This window comes from Varroa destructor, unplaced genomic scaffold (genome assembly GCF_002443255.2).
Source record: "Varroa destructor unplaced genomic scaffold, Vdes_3.0 BEIS01000001.1, whole genome shotgun sequence".
Taxonomy (NCBI): domain Eukaryota; kingdom Metazoa; phylum Arthropoda; class Arachnida; order Mesostigmata; family Varroidae; genus Varroa; species Varroa destructor.
In genome coordinates, this window is record NW_019211454.1 from 53,756,600 (window position 1) to 53,767,268 (window position 10,669).

Sequence of the window (10,669 nt, forward strand, 5' to 3'; positions counted from 1 at the left end):
TAAATTTTTGACGTGATAGTTTGGCGCGATTACCAGTCAGTCTCTGCTGAATCTGATAACACACCGTTACAGCGTTAGTACGCCTGCATAGAGCAATTGTTGTTACAGTAGCCGACTTGGCTTTCCTTCTAGATTTTAGTTTACGTTTGTGTTGTCTGACTTGTGTTTCCCTCTTCTTAAGTTCATTTGCAGCCAATTCAGATGCAGCTTATCCTTCTTTGCGATCCTAACCACCTCGAAGCGACAATGCGAGTAAAGTCTTCCTTAGTTAGCTCTTCCTTCGTGGAATCCCCCTGACTCAGCGCTCTAACTGCTGGATAATGAGAGAACCAACGGGAGAGTTTTTCCAGGATAGGTTAAGAAGGAATTTGGGCCTGGGAAGGACAGTTAGCTAAGAGTCATGTAGTGAGAGGCAGGTAAATGGGAAAGTTAGAAAGCGGCTCTAGTTGAGCTAACCGTAATCAAAAAAGAAGTATCTGACTAGAGCAAATTAGGAACAAGAAATCAGATGTCAGTTATATGTTCACTTTTTTGGAGCATTGAATATTTAGTAGATTTTTACGACAAAATCATTTAAGAGTGGTAACGGTAGTCGCCTTCGCGGACGGCCTGGCAACGCTCATGGTAGCAAAAGGTCACTATTGGCTTCTCGCAAAAATGAGTGACACCAGTGATGCAGTTCAGACCTGGATAAGGGGATATAAACCCTCACTAACCTTAAAGCAACGAGGGTTTAAGCAACACTTACACATTAACCAAACGCGACTAAGGCAAGTATACTTCATGTGGGTTAAATGCCTGGTTCCTTCCGGCAGTTGGGCTTCCGTCCATAGATATCACTACCTACTAATGTCGATTCCGTTTCGTGCTTTACCGCGAACCAACCCAGAATATCGACCATTTCTAAAGAATGATTTTGACTTATCCTCAATTACAAACTAGTACCTTGCAAAGAAAAAATCAATATTTTTCATCAAGCAAGGTAACGAGGTGCCAATCCTGTCAGTTGCCTCAGGAGAAAGAACTTCTAACGTAGCCTAAATCCAGAATGACAGTTCTTTTTTGCCATTAGGAGTTATCTAAAGCGTGCAAATAAATGATCCTGCAAAAAATAGTCTTGGTAACGACTACAAGACCCGTAAAGAAAACTAATCAGAATATGAGAGCAGGATTTGCAAGAAACCCTTATAAAGTAAAAACATAAAAAAGAACCTGCCAATATTTGCTAATCATGTTATATATATATATATATATATATATATATATAAATTTAATAGGAAGCGAAGTGTAAAAACGTAGTTAAAAAAAAATGCAAGCGAGAGTTCTAGCTACTTATACAATTGACTTGTCATTGATTGCAGTACAGTATAAAGGATATATGTGATCAGACTTCCTGCTGGTTTCTTAATGATCATCTGCACCAGAGCTCACTTATGTAGAATGTATAATCTGTAGCTCAATACAGTCTCTGCATGAAACTATCTTTAGTTCATTATAACGTAGTCAAAAACGCTTTCAGATATTCATCTGCGCTCAGAAGCAATACGCTAGTGAACGAGGCTTCTGCCGTCCTAAGGATGGTAAAAAATAAACATGCTATGTTCATATGAAAGTCTACGCCAAAGAACTCTGGTCAAGAGCATTTTAGTTGTGTGTATACGAGACACATTTTTGAGACAGCGTTTGCACCTAGTCGGAGCCCAAAGCTTGGTTTCATTTGAAGGAACTTGTCGGCTGATGATCGCATAGACTTTTGTGTTCGAAATCTTCCACCGTACCGCTAACAAACGGTTCTACGGTAACTTGCATTGGATAGGTAATGTATAATATGATATAGGTAATTTTATTGCAACATTCTCTGCCTAGATCTTGTACAAATCTTAATTTGAATGTGATTAGGTCTTACAGTCCGTCCGTTTTTAGACCCGTTGCAAAACAGTAGCAACGCGATGACTGTTTTCTTTGATAATTAGAGAGTAGAGAAGTACTTAGCTTATTCTAAGACTGAAGTCTTTTTTGCAGCTAACGCATTTTTGCTATAGCTTTGCATCTCTTGCAAATCTTGGCGCCTAACCGGCTTATTATGGCGGTTAATTCAAATCAAGTATTGTGCAACGCATCCCATCGGCGAATATTGACGGCACTGTTAATTAATCATCAATTACCTTAATAATTCTCTTGTGATGTGTATGCCTATTGACTGATACGACTGAGAATATACAAATGATATTATTATGACCCTAATAACGGATTCTCGTATCATGTTCTATCTTGATCGTAATGCTTCCTTTTCAAATTGCCATTTTCAACTATGCGTGTAGATGTCATGACTGAGATTGTGGTAAACATGGCCGCTTATTTGCAGCCTCGACCCTTCACTTGATCTAAGGGTAAATTTATGAAAAGAAATTAGATAATTGGACATAGAGGATGCTAGAGATATTGTAAACTAATGCAGTGATAAGTACGAATGATTTAGTTAAACGAGCGTTTGCATCACTGTTATATATTATTCCACCTCTTTCTGCAATACGACAGTTTTAGGAAATACAGGCTTTGCCTTACTATATTTGTAGACAATGTATAAAAGTACGTTTCGATTTCGAAATTAACATTGACTTTCAGACTTGTCAACCTTTCATTAATTGGAAAACCTCCGCACGAGTTAAGATATATTGAACGCAGTTTCCCTTTTTTTAAGTTTTTTCTTTCTAGTTACTTTGCTGCGTACTCATGCGGTTTCTTTTTTTAAAAAAATCGTACTCCAGTAAAATTCTCTTAATGGACGTCTAAAGGTACAAATATGTATAGGCTGGTAAACATTCAATGTTCAAATAGCGACTATGTAAATGAAAAAAACAAACAGTTCTTTCAGCAACAAGGTAATAATTACGCATCATAATTCTAAGAAAATTTAGTCTGGTATGCTGATTCGGTACCGTCATTTTTAGGTAATTATTTCAATGAATAATCATAGTTCTATTGATGATGAAAATTATCAAAATGCACATAATAGTTTCAAGATGAATTTAGTGAACAAAGTCGCACTCAATATGGCTTATTAATTTAATCTAGCGAACAGTAGACAATCCAATAGGGCCTGTCAATATTGATTTAGCTAAAATATGGGTTCGACTTTTTGACTTTCGCTGCAGCGGTGGTGATATAGCTTGAACAGTAATTACGGTACGGTGCCAGCAGTAAGTCTAGGACGCGAAGTCAACCTGTCCCGGTTTCGCGACAAATGACTCTTACTGATGCTTACTGGCCAAACTTTGAGTGCTTCGTTAGCAGTAGTCCAACAAAACAAGGTTTTGTTACGTGTGTTGCTTCCTCTTTGCTGGACGTTGCTATCGTCTATCGTCCCTGCTGAGGATCGACGACGATGCCTTGCGACCGACAACGTACAATGTGTCTTTTGTCGTGCGTATCAGCCTTGTCAGCTAGTATTAGCCGACCACCTGCATTAACGGTGAAATGATGGACGTTAACTGCGTTTTTCCGCGTTTTCGTTTTGTGCTCTGCTGTCCATCCTCCTTTTTCTCGCATGCACAAATTCCGATGGCCTCGCTCGATCGAGTATTGTGTCACTAATCTGATAAGTGTACAACTTGCTAAGCTTCGCTTTCGGAATGAAACGGACACAAATGGCCAGAAAGACCTTCGGTTGCATAGTAATAGAGCCACGTTCACATATACTTACACAGGGTAGACATACATAGAGAAAGGAGACCTGGGTTATCTATCTGGGTGATTCTGATAGTTCTCGCTTGTGAACGTTCAATCTAGCCAGACCTGTCTCATGGTTTTAGTTACTTTACTAAACGTAGAAAGACACTGCAGCTTCAGCAAATGACCACTAGAACGCTTCTTACGACAACAACAACAACAACAACAACGCAATACTTAACACTGAAAATATCATCGTTACGAAAAATTAATTACCGACCCGGCAGTCCGTGCTATTCCTTCAGAACACGCACTTCTTCATTCGTACCCTATCCCATACAACCCTGCGGTCCACCCCGGCTGCAACCACCTTCACCCTCTACAAATAGCTCCAAATATTCGAGTGATTCCACTAACAGCGAGGATGGATAAGCCCTGAGGGTCGCATCATAGCCGCGGCCGAAGGGCGCAGAGCTACTGGAAGCCGGAAGAGGGAAGGCAACACGGAGAAGGGTGTAGAAAATATCAAAGATACCAGCGGTTATACTGCGCGCCGTCCGTTGCCGGGTAAGCGGCTCATGATCGTATAACCCCCATACCAGCAGGTATATATGTGAATGAAGATAGACGAAGCTGCAACTGGTCTAATAGTCGGAATGGGCCGCGCCAACAACGGCCGAACCAGCTGCGATGGTAGCAAGACACGGCACTGATGGCAACGGCAACGAAGATGGAACTGTCCAGGAGTCAGTGTGAACGGCGCAAAAGACATACCCCTAACTTCGAGGAGCGAGAGCTTCTCTTTAGCTGCTGCTGCTGCTGCTGCTACAGCTGCCTACTTTTTCGGTAGCGGCTGGCTGCCTTACTATCTGACCGCTAGTGACTAGGTACAGGCAACGAAAAAGTAATTTCCTTTTGGCAGAAAAGAAGTCAATGCTTTAGTGGCGGTAAAGGCGGAGAAACCGCACAGAAAGACCCAGGCCCGTTTTGTGTACTACACTAGTCACTCAAACTTGGCGTAGGACAAATAAGGGTAGGCCACGAAGGACTTTAGCTGCAATCGTGAGCAGGGTAAATAGGTCTGTTGATTGGTCCATTTGGTAGAAACAACCAGTCAGAAAAGGATAGCCTGGAACGAGTGCTGCTGATGGTGGTGGCTTGCAGAGCGGTGATGGCGTCTCGGAGAAACCAACGAAAAACAGACAGCCTTTTCTACTGCGACAGACTCCCTGGGGACCGTCAATAAAAGCAACACGATTTCAGCTGCCACTGCAGTAACAATAGTATTTATAGTATAGTCAGTAAACGACGATATATCGAGCGGTGCCACGAGGTAAGGGCCGCAGTGCTTTGTTGAAGAGTTACGGTCAACCCTAATTGAGCTGATGAATTGCCTTACAGGAGTACGACGGTCCTTCTCTCTAGAGATCGTAAAATGCCTTTTGTTTATATATACTTTTCTGCTATCGTACAATTTCATTTCTCAAAGGATTGGAGTCTGAGGAAATCCATTTCATACTGCATGGGTCAACAGGCATATGTACCCACATCACCTGTTTTTTGTAAGGCTTATTTCGTATTGGACACCGTTGCGCGCTGTGGAAGAACCAATTGTACTTTCCTTTTTTTTTTTTTTTGCTACTTCTTGAAGGAGGATACAGTCGGCGCGTTTTCTGTATTTAACTTACAACCTCGTATTCAACCTCGGGTGCACTTAGGAAATACCTAGATTAAGTAGACTCCAACGAACTTTATTAAGAGACCTACAAGTCTTGTCCCTCTATCATTGATATGTTTACACTTTTACGGTTTAATAATAGTTGTTAGAATTATTGGAAAATTCTATATGGCGCTAGCCATTGTGAAGGATAGGTTCTTTTGCATCTCACTCCACCAGAAGCTATGAATGGAAAACTGTTTAATAAATAAAATAAAATATATAATAGAATAATATATAATATAGAATAAAAATTTAAAAACCCGTATCATTTGTTGCAAATGATGAGTCATATTAATTTTATAGTTAAGCAATTTCACAGCTGTCAAAGCAGCGAGATAATTACGACGTAACTATTTTGTTTACTCCTAGCTACTAGAATAGGTTATTACTAAATGTGTTCACGTAATGTAGACTTCTGACGGCCTGTACTTCTAATCCGGCTTGAAATATAGTCGGACGAAAATGCTAGAACGCTATCCCTTATCGGTTATATTTTGTTTTCAGGTATTGGTTTACGACAGCCGTTAATACTGTATGCGTTACTAACGCCAGGTCAAACGTTTTTTTTGACACGAACAGAACGTACCCTTCTCGGGTTGTAAAAGGCGCTCCCGCGTTGGTGGGCTGACTGAGCCTGTATGGGTGTCATCGTATAGAGTGCAGAATAAACATGAACAAAATTTAAATAAATAGTACATATGCTATAATTATATTACTACCCATGTATGCTCTGCACGTGCAACTTACATCATGTTGAATAATGCATTAACTTTTATAAAATTGCTCTCTTTTATCTAAAGAGCTTCGATCATAGTCTCGTTCGATTTCCCATCCTCGACTTTTGCATTGAATATAGCAGTGACACGTTAATTTAACGAAAATGTTAAAATGTGTTTCGTAGACAGAAGAAAGATACGGAAACAACGGTATCCGAAAAAATTCACTTCTTGCCCAAGTCGTCCTTCGAAGCAGAGATTGTGGACAACGAGCCTGATGCCCTTGTAGAATAAAGTGCTAATTCCGGATAACAAATCTTTCAACAGAAGATAACGGCCATAGTAGTATAACCACTAAAAGTGGCTCATGTTCCCGCATTCGAACCGCCTCGAGTGGCAGACCCTTCAATCAGTTTGCCCTTGCGTTCGTGATTGCCTTTCAAGTCACGTTCAAAGTCTGGTTCCGCGCTGGATTTTAACTACATACAGGAAAAACTCCGGAGCAGAACGTTGGGAATCTCCGACGTTTAGTGTGCTTAGCATACCCCCAAACAGACGCCTGCTTCAAGAGGACCTAATCGTTGTACAGCTGGCAGCACGAGTAAACGCAAGCGTCGGGCGGCACAAGCTTCTTTCGGGCTTTGTGTCAAACCTGACTAATACCGCGACACGTATGTTTTGCCACGCTCGGATGTACAGTCTCATGATTGTCGAAACCGTGGTAGGAAAACACACCGTAGAAAGTTAATGAGCGAACATGGATTTGGAACAACTGTACATCGTTTAACATGTATTCCATTCCATGTAATATTACAGCAACAGAGCAGTTATTCCTACAACAGAGATCTCTAAAACGGGTTCTCGACTCGATAATCTCATATATTCGAGTCGACTTCAACAGCTTCCTGAGTTGTTTGTTACACTTTGCTGACCTCATCGAATGCATCAATCATCAACATGTCTCATGTCAACCGTATATATATATATATATATTTCCAAGAATAACGAAGTGAAATTTACGAACGGTCTTCAGTATTCTCAATTGATATTCAATGTTAGATGACATGATAGGAACTGAGTTGTCCGCTGGCAAACATTTGTATACAATAATATAATAGGGTATAACATAGACAATTATAACTGGATCGATGTAATGTTAAGGGCACAAATTTGCTGAAGTTTCACAATCTTCTTCATGAGTACATTCGTTATAGGCCGGCTACTAACGACTTCGAAGAAAATTCATCATTATGAGCATCTCGTATACGCGGTTTCTACGAAACAAGAAAAAAAAATGTTTGAAAAGGTTTTTATAAGTTGTTACCCAAATACACTATCGAAAAAACAACGCGTGCTTCCTTTGTTGGTATAAAAAGCCTAACCGCTCTGTATGTGTCATCGAGATTGAATTAGCTACGTCTTCTGAGTAATCTCATTGAGAACCAAACCCCTCATAACCAAGCCCATTTTACCTCGCAATCTCAGCTTCGGTCTAGTTGATCACACCAGTAGTGTCGATGATGAGTGAAGTAAGAGTCGTTTTAGGAGGAAGAGATTTCTCAGAACTACACCCTATAATAAATAAACAAATCTTGCTACATCATTGGGCTAGCACTTTTAGTTTAATTGCTTTCTGTTGACAAACCGCATTTCAGCAATTTCCCTAATGCGATCTACGTTAGCTATTGGTCAATATATTGAATCGTATGTTTCCCTATACACAGCTTTATTAAAGTCGTACATCGATCCAAAAGTCCGAATCGCTACGTTTGCACCGCTAACGATAAATCTGCGTTTCACAGATGATAAATATGTCTATCTTGGATTCATTGAGAGTACCTTTTCTCGATTACGCGCATAAAGTCAAAACTGAAAATTCTTATCTGTAAGTGTGGGTAAGCACAGCTGTTTCTAGCCGATTCAAATTGGGGGCCACTGAGAATCGAACACTAAATCACAACGCTAGTTTAAAATCTACCTTGGAAGGACTGCCACTTAATAAGCCTAAAATACTATCAAGATCGGATGGAATAACATAGGATGATGAGCGTTACAATGAAATCCTTATACCTAATGAATGAATAAAATAGCTTGAAATTGAATAACAAGAACGTGTTAAACGTAGACTGTCTAATATGAATTAAACTGTGCCCTCTTTTTTGTCATCATCGTATGGATGAGGCGGCTTGTGAAGGACGCACAATCAACGCGCTACAGTCTCTAGCGCCATATTAATGTCTACTTAGTACGTACTGATTCTATTAGAAAAACAAAACATGTTTTGTTGAATTTCTAAATGTTCCTTCTAGCGTTAAACTAAATGAAGCACCTCTAACGATAAGTGGGTACGCGCGTGGTGATACTGTTAAATTTATTGCTTTCGTAAGGTATCTACACTGTGAAATTTTGTTGACTTTAGCCTGTGCCGGCAACCATAGTGTTACTGGTCAAAGGCAGAACTTCTTCGAGAATGTTGTGTGACCCGCGGGAAATGGCCACAGGTTAACCCACGTTAAGGTTAGTTGTCACTAACCTTAAAGAGCGCTGGCTCAACAACTAGAGGGTCCGATTGCGCGTTGATAAACAGCAAACATCTTATAAGACGAGTTTCCAAGAACGAAAAAATGCGACGTCCAACGACACATAGGATCTCACAACGTTCTAATTCTTAATTTAATAAAAAGTTAACAAATCGCTTAGCGCCGGCAAGAAGATCCGTAAAATACTTCGTTCCTTTCTGATTAAGTATCTACTAATGGACAGAAGCATTGATTGATTTAAGCCGCGAATAGCATCCATTGTGAGTAAGTGAAATCGTTGAGTTGATTGTTTTTATCGACTTCGATCATTGTCATCTGAAGTTCTCAAAACGATTGCATCGCACGACGGCTTCTTCTACAGTACAAATCTTTACAAGGCTTTTTCGAAGTACCGTCGAATGTCTAATATACAGGGCGGCAACAATGTGCTCCAAACACAGATATAACACTAATTTTAACTCATGCGATGCTATTTAATATCACTGTTGTATGCGGTTATTAGAGGTAAATTTTTTTGAAATGACTAGATTCGACCCGGTTTTTTGCAAGCACATTTCTCTTCTGATAGAGTCTTTGCCTGAATCCCAGATAATCAACATAGCCGATGCCGTTTCGAGATATACATATTATGAACTATCCGTGGATGATGGGCGACTGTAATCTTTTTACTAAGTCGGAACTATGCAGGTATAAATGAATAAGCACACACACTACGTAAATGCTGTAGTTATGTAGGGTTCTAACATTATTGGCTACAGAAGGGTACAATCGATCATCCTGTGGGAAAGGCGATCAGGAGCTTTTACATCATTAAATCTCGATTCAGCTGTGGCATTGTTCTTTTTTTCAGCTTTGGATGCCCGAGTTCTCATCTTATTATAGAATCAGCGACAAAGGGCATGAAGTATTAGCAGACAGATGAACTAATCGGTTCCTACATGTTTGTCGATATCCGGAGTTAATTGCTTAAATTTCTCGTGTGGATACATCAAGCGGGTAAGGCCTTTTGGCGTTAGCTCAAATCCCGGCTACAAGAAAATACCTCAACTGTGTTAGTTTTGAGTTTAGGCCGGTTCATTGGTGTAAGTTGGTTGTTTTTGCGTACGTCTCTTGCTTACAACCAGGCGATGAGTTATGCTGTATTCTGATGGGGTTGCCAAAAACTTTGCGAATAATATATGTATATATATATATATATTATGCAATACAAAAGAGCTCGCTCGAACATTGTAGACCTGAGTTGATCGTAATGTCTTGGTCTGAATGCTTTTTCTTCTATTCGCTAGTGATCTTGTTGGTGCATTTTTGCTAGTGGTAAAAAAATAATTTTTCTAAAGTATCTCTATTTTTTTCAAGCGTCCGTTATAGAAGAGACTGTTCTATAGGAGATGAAGCGTTCATGGATGAATAGGTGATATCTATTTACACTTCGGCCGGACGCTCACTTAGACCGCAGCGGTAACTGTCTGAACACAGGAGCAGCTTTCCATTTTGGAATTATACGAGAAAAATCTGCGGCCATTAGTGTGAACCTGTTATATGAAAGCAATCATCTTGTTTTACCGGAGGCGCTATGTATGTAACATACAGGCGTATGCTGTGCGTGGGTCAGCAAATCGTGCGACTGAAAAGTGCCATTTGCAATTATTAGGATGAGCTGGGTCAAAGCGCGCTTCTAATTCGCGGTTGATATGAATGTCCTCAAAAGAAATTATTCTTTGTGATGTCAACGCTAATTTTACAATGTCGAATATACGAAAGTTAACTGAAGTCATCTTTAATGAGACTCAGGAACTTTTCGAAGTGTTTTCTCTATCGGGTATGACAGCAATGTTGATTCACATTCAACAAAGCCTAAGATTATACCTTGCAACAAATTCGAAACGCTAATGCACCTAGCTACCCTGTTACTAAATATGTTTTTAGCTTTATGCTCGGTTGATTTTTCGTTTTGCATCACTATTTACTAAGCGTGTACTCAGGTTACTATGCCAACCCGCACCCATCCGCTACCGCTATCATAG